This window comes from Octodon degus, unplaced genomic scaffold, assembly GCF_000260255.1.
Source record: "Octodon degus isolate 3935 unplaced genomic scaffold, OctDeg1.0 scaffold00432, whole genome shotgun sequence".
Lineage (NCBI taxonomy): Eukaryota > Metazoa > Chordata > Mammalia > Rodentia > Octodontidae > Octodon > Octodon degus.
The window spans coordinates 26056-37248 of NW_004525008.1; the positions used below are offsets into that span (position 1 = coordinate 26056).

At 38.7% G+C, this 11193-nt stretch overlaps 1 long non-coding RNA gene, 4 other non-coding genes and 1 pseudogene across 5 annotated transcripts in view; all 6 read right to left on the reverse strand.

Annotated features, from left to right (window-relative positions):
- Positions 1-426: 426 nt before the first annotated feature.
- LOC111814698 lies at positions 427-497 on the reverse strand. The gene has a single exon (XR_002819612.1). It is a non-coding gene; the product is annotated as a small nucleolar RNA SNORD113/SNORD114 family (small nucleolar RNA).
- Positions 498-1266: 769 nt separating this feature from the next.
- LOC111814708 lies at positions 1267-1338 on the reverse strand. The gene has a single exon (XR_002819621.1). It is a non-coding gene; the product is annotated as a small nucleolar RNA SNORD113/SNORD114 family (small nucleolar RNA).
- A 2038-nt stretch (positions 1339-3376) lies between these two features.
- On the reverse strand, positions 3377-3446 carry LOC111814706. The gene has a single exon (XR_002819618.1). It is a non-coding gene; the product is annotated as a small nucleolar RNA SNORD113/SNORD114 family (small nucleolar RNA).
- A 405-nt stretch (positions 3447-3851) lies between these two features.
- Positions 3852-11193, reverse strand: part of LOC111814695 — a 21628-nt gene continuing 14286 nt past the window's right edge. The window contains exons 2-3 of the long non-coding RNA XR_002819607.1: positions 7598-7663; positions 3852-3936 (exon numbers count right to left, since the gene is read on the reverse strand). This is a non-coding gene — a long non-coding RNA (uncharacterized LOC111814695). The remainder of the gene's footprint in view (positions 3937-7597; positions 7664-11193) is intronic.
- LOC111814705 lies at positions 6873-6944 on the reverse strand. Its single transcript, XR_002819617.1, has one exon. It is a non-coding gene; the product is annotated as a small nucleolar RNA SNORD113/SNORD114 family (small nucleolar RNA).
- Positions 9047-9121, reverse strand: LOC111814700 (annotated as a pseudogene).

Here is an 11193-nt window from a genome sequence, read left to right on the forward strand (position 1 = left end):
GGGGGGGCACTCTGAGAAGTGGAGAGCACAAGAGGTGATAAAAGACTGAGATATTCTCTCCACTGACCAATCAAATTCTCCAGTTCAATCAATTAATTTGTCATTCTGGCTTCAGTTTAGAGTAATATATATTTTACTTTCTCTTAAATACAAAATTGAATTTTCTACTAACACAGAATAAGAATACTGATTAGTTGTACCAGCTCTATCATAAGAGGTGATCATTTATATATTACTAAAATTACATTTTCAGTAAATACAGATGGCCACTCTTAACTTCTCATGCATTTTAATAATAGTGTATATATTTATCTTAGGACTATTTTCAATATAATAAGAATCATAGGGACATAATGTTTCATACACTCTCCTGTCTCTCTGGAGGACCTTTCTCCACAGCAGAAGCAAACTAACTTCTCATATGGTGTGGACCTCAGACTTCCATGGCTTAGTCACCATCTGTGATTCATATGCCACCAGTGGTCATCATTGATCCAAGACTGGCCCCCGAACTATTCTTCATTTATTTCTATATTTGTTTTCTAGTATTGAAGACATTAATAATGACTAGTTGATAAAATTGATACCTATACATACTTGGACAAATATTATTTGAGGTAGTATTTCATGGCCATCCCATATTTATCTTAGCTCTGTGCGTCTGCCTAGATTATAAGCAACATTTTTAGGAAATGGTAAACTGCCTTTTGAAATCACCTAAAATAATTTAGGAACTTCATTTACACTCACCCGTTTCCACGTCCCTAACACCAACCGAGAACCACAGAAGTCACGGCCAGGAGGATGTGTTTCAAGAAGCTTGGCAGCATCCGTTCTGAGAACATGAACAAAATAGATTATAAAAGATTGGTAATTAATTAACCATGCACTCAACCTTTCATTACACTGGTCAATTAAGTAGGAGTTAAATGACGGTGATTTTTTCTTCAGAAAACAAACATTGAGCATTTGGGCCCCGACACTGACAAGGACATAGGCCATTAGCTTTATTTTATTTCACATTTTCTACCAAGGGAGTAACTCATTTGAGCTCTTATATCCAGTGGCCTTCTGGACTTTTAAGTACACACATAATTGATGGTTTGCTGCCACATATTGCTGAATGTCTCACACTCTCTCACATTATATCTCATTTTTATGAGCTTGTATTAATCTCACGATTTCTCTAATTATTAAAAAGAAAAAAATTATCTCTCAAACATATCCTTAGGATCCAAAGGTCTGCAGAAGATACCTTACAGTATTTTTAAGCTCAGACTTTTAGATCTGTAATCACCATCCATGACTCACACACCAACATTGGTTGCCATGGGTCTAACACTGAATCTGCTTTCCTTAATTTCTATGCTTTCTCATTAAAAATTCATTTTACTGATGATATGTAGAAGACTGTGAATCTAAAACATCAAAGAACCAAACTCTTAATTAGACTTTCAAGCTATATATAGGATCTGTTACCACTCTGAGTACATCTCTTTCCCTCAGTAACTATTATAAGTTGTACAAATATTGGTGAGTGAGAATAAAGTGTTGTGATCACCCCATGCCTGTCACTGAGCTACGATCAGTGGGTATGTGGGTGTCTCACCAAAGACTCGTGTCCTCACCAGTCAGACCTTTCAGAGGTGGCTGGTTGGAGGTGTGTGATTTGGATTCAAGGTGTGATCACTGGATTAGTGCACTGATTGGTGAGCACTGCTCTGGGTGTGGATAACGGGAAGCCCCACACAGGTGTGGAAGGGACCAGCATTAGGTTTGTGGCCTGGATGGAATGAAGGGGAGTAGAAGGTCTTCCTTGCTGCTGCTGCTGCTGCTGCTGCTGCTGCTGCTGCTGCTGCTGCTGCTGCTGCTGCTGCTGCTGCAGTGCCTCCTACCTGCCCTACCAAGCACTGTTTCTGCTCTGTGATGCCAGGCAAAGTAAACCTTTCCCTTCTCAGGTACACCGTCTCAACAATATGAAAAGTGACTAGGACAGCACTCTTGGTTTACATGTAGTGCTTCTACCAACAAAGTACACAAACTATAAAAACCAACCTCTTCCCAGAAAGAAAAGTAAAACACCCAAGCCATGACGAGAACTTTGTATGCACAATGGTCTCCACCTTCTCACCATACGTCAGACACCATAAAACACATGAACTGGGAAGGTTGGGAGCCACCATTCTGAGAGTACAAAGTAGAAAATAGTACTAACGAATCCCATCTCTGTTCATCCATCCTTGCAGCCCTCTCTCTTCATTCTATTAGTCATTTGACTAGTAAGTAGATTATAATTTTTTTTTTCAGAACCGGGGATTGAACTCAGGCCCTCGCGCTTGCCAGGCAAGCGCTTATTCTACTGAGCCATCTCCCAGGACCCTATTTTTTAAGAAAAAAAAAAAAAAAACATTGATCATCCAGTATTGGCATTAACACTCACGAAGTCCATTATTTTCACTGTATCTGTCTCCTTCCATTGAGAGTTCACATATCTGGATTACCTTAATCTTTTAATCAATTTAGGTTCTTTTAAATACATAAACAATGTAATTCCAGCTATCCTATGTTAGTCACGTTAAACTTCCAGGCAATGCTGTGCTGTTCATTCAGCCACTCTTAACGCTCTTCTATGGATATAGATGTTTCCACAAATGCAATAAACACCACTTTAAAAACAACCCAGAAGGAGAGAAGTCCGGCTGCACGCACCTTGGTCTCCACAGTCCTCGCACACAAGCAGAAGGAGACGCTGCGACCGAGAAAGAATGCTGTGGTCAGGGGAATCGAAACACTCAGTGCAAGGCACCGAAGCTCTCAAAAGGATTGACAGTATCTGTTTCATCTCGCCCTCATCCATTAATTTCATTGATCACTTATGCAAGCCTTAAATTATGTGGGCATTTTGTGAGATAATGAACATTGAGGGGGCCGGGCAGATGGCTCAGTAGAGTAAGCACTTCCCTGCCAAGCGCAAGGGTCTGAGTTCAATCCTCGGTTCCGCCAAAAAAAAAAAAAAAAAAAAAAAAAAACAAAAAAAAAAAAAAAAAAAAAAAAAAAAAAAGAACATTGAATGTTCATCTGTCATCTTCAGCCAAAATTGTAACAGGCTTTAGATTTTTTTTAATGGTCTTCTATGTTTTAAATACAAAAATAATGTATTCCTCATTATTATGTAACTTCACCATTGGTCACCGCTTCACACATGTCATTCATATATACATATGCATATGTATTACTGTGTATAGTGGTTTCATTTTGTTGATTCAGTTATAAAAGCAAACTGCACCCTCATGAACATGAAGACCCTTCTAGGACAACCTTTCCATCGCTAACACAGGCCCTGAGATCACCAGGTGCACACGGCTTGTCTTACGGTTTGGACCTCAGACATTGAGCTGTTGTCATCGTCCGTGACTGATACGACTCCAGTGGTCATCACCGATCCGCGGCTGGCCCTGCTCTGCTACACGTTCTGCACTGACCTATGGACTCACTACTCCTTGCATGAATAAGAGCTCCAGCTATCTGAAAGTCTCCCTCCAAGGCATGCCTGTGGGCTCTTTGTCAAAAAGCCAGGCTGAAGATTCACAGGGTTATTTCTTTAACGGATGTTCCATTTTATTCGTCCACATATTTATTTCTGTGCCATTATTGTGCTTTTTTATGCCGTATTCTTGTATCCACTTTCCTTCCCTGATTGTTCTGACCATATCAGTTAATGTGCATAAAAATTCACAACCACTTTGCACTTGTCAACAAAAATGATTGACATGGTTTGCTTTTACAAAATACTTTTCCTAATACCTGTTAAAAACCACTCAGACAAGTTAAGAACTTTGTTGATTACTCACATTGGTTCCGGCCTTCTGAGGCATGGGGCAAGCCATCGACTTCGGTGCTGGTGAGGATGCTGTCATCAGTCTTGCATTAGCCATCCTAGGAGCACGAGGAGAAAACAAGGAGGAAGCCACGGTTGTTTGTTTTCCCTCTGTGGAGCTCTGGTGGCGCAAACAGTTAGCATGTGGCACTTACACTTGTTTCCCCCAATCCCTCCTTACATTTTCACTAGTCATTAACCACAAGAGACATTGTGAAGATTTTTTTTCTTAAAAAAATATGTAACAGGGGCTGGAGAGATGGCTCAGTGGTCTAAAGCACCTACTTGAAACAAGCTTGGCAAAGCACAGGGACCGCGGTTCAATCCCCCAGCTCCACATGCCAGCCAGCCCTGCCCCCTGGTGGGCTGAGCTGGCCACACACACACAATAAATAAATGTAATAAATAAAAATAAATAAAAAAAAATGTAACAATGGACAAAAGGACTTGAAGCCATTAAAAATTTTATATATGATCTGCTCGGTGAAGGTTGTAATATTTTGAGGTGCATTCACAGTGAATTTTAGTGAGGGATTTTGTTTATAGTAGAATTTTTTGGCACATACTTTTTACAACTAGCCAGTGCTTGAGACACTTCATAATTTATGTGTTTGTTCAACAATACTTTCATTGATCTGATTAGAAAAATAGAATGAGATGTGTGACTGAGAACCTCCTTATCTAGCCCTCCGTTTCACTCCTAGGGTCCCAGTCACACACTGGAGGTCTTGCATTGCACCGTGGCGCTGGGGTCATCATCCGTGCCTCGTTCACCACCAGGGGTCATCATAGACCCAAGCCTGGCTCTCAGCCTCCATTCATTTCTGCATTTCCTCATGGACTATTCATTTCACTAAGAATAATCATAGAACTAAGAATAACAAAAAAATTAATAACAAGATCACTAAGTACCCTATGAGCTAACCACAGGATCTTTTGCCAGAGTATATAGATCTCAGCCAATTGAAAATTTGCAACTACTGAATAATTTACACAGCATTAGCAGACCAGTTTATACTTTTCCTGTCACCAAGTTGACACGTTTGGACTACATATAGAGATTCTACCAGTTCAATCATATCATCCACCCAAGCCACCTTCAGCCTTTAACTGCACTCCCAGGGTCTCCCTGCTCCTGGAACCATGGATGTCACGAGCAGGGAGACCTTCAAGCTGGTTGGGAGCAGCCAAACTGCACGTACGAAGACCAGGCTTTTTTTTTTTTTTTTATTTCCTGCTAGAGAGTTTATTTATATCAGTATGGACTCATTTTTTATACTTTGGGTTATAATACAGCATTGTGTGCTTTCATTGCTTAAATTTGGTCATTCGGAACTTGTTGCTTAGCTCCTGTGTCTACTGCTGTGGCCCCATCAATTTCTTTGTGAATCATTCCTCAGTCTCTAGGGATATAAGATAGTCCAGGTTTCTCTGTTTGACCCATAAATACACAAATCAGCTATGTGTTCAAATAATCATTAGCTATTTAAATAAAATAAATGGGGTCAGGGAGACAGCTCAGAAACACCCGTGCTTGACCGCCAAGTGCAAGGTCCTGTGTTCGATTCCCAGTACTGCAATAAGCAAGTAAGTAAATAAAATAAATGACTTAACATTCAAAGCAATAGAAAAAATAAGGAAATCAGCAGAAATTTGTAAAGGGAAAAGTAGAAAGTGAATTAGAAAAATGCAAACAACATAGAATTAATAAATAAAATTAAAATCTAGTTCTTTAAAGTAATGTCCATTTTGTTTGTTAAAATTCTTTTTTAAATTATTATTATTTTTATTTTTGTATTTCAGGGAAGGGTCTACAGAGTGTTCAGGGTCTCACTACCAGATCAGACTCGTAGTGATTTGGACCAGGCTATTTTTAAAAATAATATTTGTGCATTTAACCTTGAATCCTTCCTCCCATCAAATTATTTTTTAAAAAACTAAATCATGATGTTTATTTTTTAAGGAAAGAACACTGATCATGACCCTGACCTTCACATTGTATCTGTTGTCTATTCCATCCTCCACAAAAGCCTAAACTTTAACACCTTCAAATCACTCATCTCCTAATAGAGCTCTGTATTTTCCATATATATTAATGTTGCTTGTCATCCATTTATTTTCACAATTGGTCAACACACCATATAATTTATCTTTATTTACATATTTATACAATGATTTATTCACTGATCTTATCATGAATGTAGAGTAGAAAATCATAAATATAAAGATCAAGGATAAAGATGCTCACTATTCTTAATAACAAAAAAAACTAAATAATTGACTGGAATATTAAGTTATTTGTGCATTAGTTATAATAATAACACTATATAATTTCAAAGAAACTGCAATCTTAATGTACATTTGAACGGTCATTAGATACTGAAAAACATCAGTTGACTTTTTATGTTTTAATTACACTGAGGAGTTCAATTTAAACCTAGAGAGGATTATTGGGTTAATCACAATTGGGTAGTTGACATAGTCTTTTTTTTTTCTTTTTTTTTTTTTTGTGCGAAACCAGGGATTGAACTCAGGCCTTTGTGCTTGCCACAGAAGTGCTTATTCCACTGAGCCATTTCCCTGGCCCCTTGATGACATAGTCTTAATACAGATGTGTATCTGAGCCCCCTCTGAATGAGGTGGCTATTTAATAAATAATTAATGGAAGCATTTTGCTCACTTCTTAATAGAGCAAGTAACTTACTCCAGTAAAGCAACACAGATGCTAACATCTATGTATGTTGCTGGGCTTCAGTGCTTCCTAAAGGTATTATTAGGAGCGGCTCTTGCTGCATTAAACACTCTCCTCAAACAGGGAACAGAAATAACCCATTTTGTCTGTATGCAGATGTAAGTTTCTTGATTTATTCATCAACTGTTTTGCAGAAAAATAATAGCAATCGATACCCAGCATTCTAAGAGCCCTATCCATAGTATCTGAAACTCACAGAAAGAGCCAATTTCCTGTAAAATAGTAAATAGGAGTCTTCCCATGATGGATCTCAGAGGTATAGGGTTTAATCAAAGTCCTTGATTCAGACACCCCAGGGTACTCATCATTGATCCAGGATAAGCAATCTTTTTCCTTCATTTCTACCTTGATTTATTGATCCCTCCATAGCTATACTAGCAATGATAAAATCAATATTAATGAATTTTTAAAAATAAGCCAAGAACAATTAGCTTAAAAGAAACCAAAATTTGTGCACAGGCGGTTGGTTTCACACGGACAAGATCTGTTCCCAGGGCGCAGAGCTCCCTCTGGAGTGGCCCTCACACTTAAGGGCCAATTAGCACCTTTGCTGGGCTGGATCCCGCCCCTCCAGCATGCCTCTCCTGCCTGCTTCCGGTCAGAGCTGCCCAGGGGTGATGCAACCACAGACAGGGCCCAGAAGCCCAGGCAGCCGCTTGCCTACTCACAGTAGGGCTGCTGCAGCCAAAAGACAGAAGGTGAAAGTTCCTGAAACACAATTTCCTTAAAGACAGCCGTGTGTAACAAAGCAGCCACTTGAGTGGCAGCCCAGACTATGACTGGATCAATTTTCACCTAAGTGCGGCGTAAAAGTAAGGTGAATTCTTAGAGGAAAGACTCTGATGTTACGGTTTATCCACAGTTGGTCTACTTATGACTTAGCATAAACAATTCAATAAAATGCTAATGAGAAATCTGCCCTGATGAATAGGGTTCTTTGTTACATACTTGGTCACTGGGATTCTTACCTAAGACAGCAGCAGCCCAAATCATCCTGCACTGAAGACTTAATTAAATCCACCATCCTCTTCATTCTGTGAAATCAAATACCAACTTTTAAACAAATAAAAATACAGATTTAGATCATTTTAAAGGATATTAGCCATGTGCTAGAGTACTCATAGGATTGATGCCAATCCCCTTTCATCAGTAACCAAATAAAAGATATTTTTATTTATCAATCTATTAATTTTAAGTAATATAACAAGCATTATTAAAGTCATCATCCAAACCAGGATTATCACAATTGCACCCTGTAGCTCCTTGTCACTGTACAGAGGCTAGAGCATAGGTAGGGCTTTTGGGTTTTTATAGAGTCCTTTGCCAAGAAATAGGTGACTTTCTTTCGTGGCTGATCACCTATTCATGCCAGTGGTCTGTATTTCATGCTGCTTCTGTATAATTACTATTCGTTGCCCTGTTCCCTCATTTACAGACTGACTCATGAAAGATTTGACCACACCTAGACTAAACACACAATCGTTAACCTAGAAATAATCCAGGACAGAAATGGTTTCCAGGTTCAAATACCTGTACTCTTACAGAGGGCATCCTTCTTATAATTTGTTAGGTTTCCTTCTTTTTGATTCTGTGGTAGTGGTAAACCAAGGGCATCCCGCATGCTAGGTAAGTGATCTACCATTAGGCTACCTTCCAAGCCCAGCTGACTTCTTCTGGGTCTATGTTTTATCTTATTTTAAAAAGAAAACCAGGATAGGGACATAGAGTATTCAAAAGTAATCATTAATTAATGAGAAATAATTAATGTTACCACAAAGCCTTCAACAATGTTCTTATGTCCCCATATGTTCATTACCTTGCCCATGGAGATTTCAACACCAGATGCATTTGTTTGAATACAACACAATACCCCATTAATAAGTATAATTAATATAAATGAATCAAGAAAATAAATTTCAAGACAGATGTCCTTTCATATTTTAATAAAATTCATATTTGGATGAATAACTCCTTCCCTAGGGATAATCTCAACAGGAGCTGTGCTCATCCTATTGGCCAAATAAGTAACTGATTAATCTGTTGTGTTACCATTTCCTCTCTCTAAGTACAAACACTAGCAAATACCTGCATCAGACTCTGATGGTGAGACTCACATCTTCATTCTACTCACTTTAAACAGGGGCATTTCTGCTTTTTCAGGTTTTTTTTACTCTTCAAACTCAAAGAAAATAAAATTTTAAAAGAACATATAGCTGTACTCCACGCTCCATACCTGGCGATCTATGCCCAAGTCACATTATATTTACCCATTCATAAATTTCCTTGTATATTGAATGACTTATAAAAATACAGCCTACATTCCTAACTGTGAATAGAGCTGATGAGGGTATACGTGAATAACCTGAACATCTGCCAAAGGCTGAGTTCCATAGAGGAAAAAGAGAGCACTGTTCAAATTGGACCTCAGAGTTCTAGATGGCTTTAATCAATTTTTTTTTATTCAGACCGTATCAAAACTCATGAGTGGTTCAGCCTCGGCACTTGCTTTTTTCACCCACTTAGCCTTCATTAATTCAAAACAACAACAACATCCCGGCCATGAACACGTGAGGGCACGAGGCCCACAGTACGTTCAGATGTGCAAGAGTTACTGAATCATGTTTCCTTGCATTGTTCCACAGCTGAGCCGTGTCCAAGGAATCCGCATTTCTCCCAAAACAGTATAATAAGCAATCAAAACCTGCAATGGAATCCCACAACTGGAAGCAATGCAACATGTGTCACCTCCTAAGAGATTTTTCTGAGGAGTAAAAAACCCGGATTGTTACCAGTATGACAATGATCAACAACCACGTAGCAGAAATAATATCAAACATCAAAAGGTCCTCGAACTGATCTAAATGTCTTTGATCTTTTTGAAAAAGAAATCTCAGTTCTGAAATGGGATCCACCACTCCCTGGCCTGTAACATCTTTACAATGGGTCCGCGGTGGGTGCACTTGGGTTCAATGTTTGTGTACAAAGTCCTGGGTTCCCCACTCGCACGACCACATTCAAACAAACCAACAACAGAAATTCTCATTGTTACTAAGACTGCTTCCTACCCAAAAGAGTCACAGCCAAGACTTTCGTCACATGAGGAAGACCAGATCCAGTGTGGGGTGCTCATTCTGGAGGAAAAGACAGATTGCCAAAATAACAAGTATGAAATGCTAATAGTAGAGGTTAGAGCCGCGCTACTAGATTAATCACAAATATTGGTTTGTGTCACACTTTTCTCATCAGTCCATCTGTGATAATCATGTTAATGCTCCAACTTACTCCATTTTTCATATGAAATAATGATAAAAAAAATCATTAAATCTATCACTTGACAGAAAATGAATGAGGACTGCAATCTACCTAGATGTCTCTATCAAATAGCACAAAGGCTAGGTAACTGCTAAATGGGAAAACTTTTGCAAAATGGCACAAATTTAAATGTGTTTCGTGACACAAATGAGCCATGTTGTACTTGAATTCACGGATGTACTAATTCTCACTCAAAGGATAATTTAATTATCTACTGTTTTTCCCTAAAGAAAACACAAAACAGTAGCGCCATCTGCTACCCAAAACAAACCACCATTTCCTGCAAATATCTACACCGTCCCTGTGTGCATTAAGTAGCTTTCTTCGGCAACACAAATGTTCTCTCCCCAGCATGGAAGGGACAAGCGGCTGGGAATGAGTGTGCTTAAGTGTGACTGAGGAGCTGAATTTTAATTTTTCATTAGTTTGAATTTAAATGTTAATAGCAAGATAGATGTAGAGAGCGAGGTCTATGTGACTCTTCCACAAACGGACCTCGTTTGTTTAAATAAACTTCAAGACTTTAGACAAGATTGATGACGCCAGTTTAGACATATGTGCTTCCCGTGGGTGCATAGTTTCCTTCTTTTAACTAATGGTTTGAGATATGAAATTATTCTTTTATTTACTCATGAAGATAGCAGCAGTGTGAACAACTTCTACAGACAATGGGCAAAACCTTCGAAGACACAAGCATAACTCCCTTCACTGATTACTCGCAAAAATCACCCAAAAATATATCTCTATGTTTCTTTTCAAATGCCTCATGCTTTCAGTGTTCGCACTTGGGCTTCCGTGTGTCAATAGCTAGGCATTAGTCCTTCAGTTTTGGCTAATTACATTAAGTTGCTTATTAAAATATTTTTATTTGATGCATCTAGCATGCTTTGTCATATTAAATTATTTAATGTGCATATTTTAGTTTCTATTTATTAAATACTATTGTGCTAATGTAAACTTAATTAAATAAGTTCTGAATCACTTTTCAAATGAGGTTTGCATTGTGCAGCTTGTCCTAACCAAAAACAGCAAAAGAGACCTCTGCTTCTCTACTGAAGAAACAGCCTGTGTTACCCAAACTCAAAACTTCAGAAATCAGTATTAGTCCTTGAAATATCAGCTGCTCTCAAACTTGGGTGTCGCAAGCCCCCTTTGGAGAGGGAGGGAGAGAGGGAGAGAGGGAGAGAGGGAGGGAGGGAGGGAGGGAGGAAGAGAGAGAAGAGAAGAGAAGAGAAGAGAAGAGAAGAGAAGA